The following is a 1635-nucleotide window of genomic DNA, read 5'->3' as shown; positions in this document are numbered from 1 at the left end:
ACAATATTATCTGCACTAATTCACTGTGGACCTTCAGGATTTCAGCAGGGGCCTTTCCCAGCCGACTTGGCCAGGGTTGATCCTGGGACATTCTGCATAAAAAGCATGTGACATACCACAAAGTGTCATCATCCCTTGAGATGCAGCCCCACCCTGTGGGTGGAAATAAAAATTATTTTTGATTAAATTTAAAAAGATGTTCTGAAATTTCCTGAAGGTATTGCTTGGGTTTGAAGGCATAATGTTATTTATTTGTTCTGGGTTTATATCCCAGCCTTTTCAAAGTCTATTGGGGGGGGGGGAGTAGAAAGTAGCATGAAATAAAAACATGACATTACCATAAAACTACTTCAGGCAACAGTTGTTAGCCTGCACATGCCCGATCTCGTCTGATCTCGGAAGCTAAGCAGGGTCAGGCCTGGTTAGTACTTGGATGGGAGACCACCTGGGAATACCGGGTGTTGTAGGCTTATACCATAGTCTTTCCAGACTGAAGGTTGCCAGCCAACTTCAGGCAAAACAGGTTAACAGTGCAATCATATGATGTGTACTCTGAAGTAAGACCCACTGAGTTTAATGGGGCATCCTCCCAAGTGTGCCTAAAACACCATGATAACTCAAAGTCAAGCTTAGCCTCTCAACTACCCTCACCAAGTAGCAACTTAACTTACTTTAATCTTCGGCTACTGAAAGCCAGTCCAGAAAAAGATTATACAATATTTCTGAAAAAATGAACTGTGGTCTTCATTTGCTCTGGTCTTCTTGTAATACTTTGGAATGGTACATATATACAGTTAGGGCACAATCCTAACCAGGTCTACTCAGAATAGTCCTATTTTGTTCAATGGGGCTTACTCTCAGGAAAGTGTGGTTAGGATTGCAGCCCTAGTTGCACAAGAAAGTGGATGGATTTATTTATCTATTTTATTTTTCACATTTTTATACCAACCGTCCTCTAAGGAGCTCAGAATGATGGATTCCTTCTCTTAAAATTCTCTTAAAATTCTTTTAAAATTCACATCTTATTGAAACATTGAAAACAATGGAGTGAGGCTCGCCAGCATTCACACTGGAATGCACACCCCAGCGAGCATCTGGATGTTCAACAGCTATGTACACAATTCCTGATACAGCAAGTTATGAATCCATGCAGATGTCACATGGGTCTGTGGTTATCTTTACATAAATGTGGTTAGTTTGGTCATCCAAACTGGAATCTGCAAATGTAATTTCCTTCTGGCTAGTAAACAAAGATTAAACCACAATTTGAACCAAAGCCAGTTTCAGGTTTCTGTGTACACGTACACCTGTGGGCAGAAATGGGTTAAAACAAGCCTTATGATTCCGGTTTACTTGTGCTTTCTATATGCTTGTGAAGCGGTTTGAATGCTTGAAATCCATTACACACACACACAAACACACACACACACACACTTCTTGTCATTAGCTGCAAATGACAAAAGAGAAAATACACAAATCTTGATCATATTTCAAGATAAGGGAGAGCCCAATTACATGTGGGCCACCCTTTCAGCAGTGACACCTCAGCATTGCTCTGCAGCTGAGAGCCCGAGGGGAAGACAAAAAGCTGCTACGGACTGCATCCAGGCCCTGGGCCTTATGTATGACACCCCT

General features: G+C 41.7%; 1 pseudogene; it reads left to right on the top strand.

Moving 5' to 3' along the window:
- Positions 1-353: 353 nt before the first annotated feature.
- LOC136650423 (5S ribosomal RNA) lies at positions 354-470 on the top strand (annotated as a pseudogene).
- Positions 471-1635: the final 1165 nt, after the last annotated feature.

This window comes from Tiliqua scincoides, chromosome 4 (genome assembly GCF_035046505.1).
Source record: "Tiliqua scincoides isolate rTilSci1 chromosome 4, rTilSci1.hap2, whole genome shotgun sequence".
In the NCBI taxonomy this organism is placed as follows: Eukaryota; Metazoa; Chordata; class Lepidosauria; order Squamata; family Scincidae; genus Tiliqua; species Tiliqua scincoides.
The sequence above is the reverse complement of the archived record's forward strand: the minus strand, read 5'-3'. Positions and strand labels throughout refer to the sequence as shown.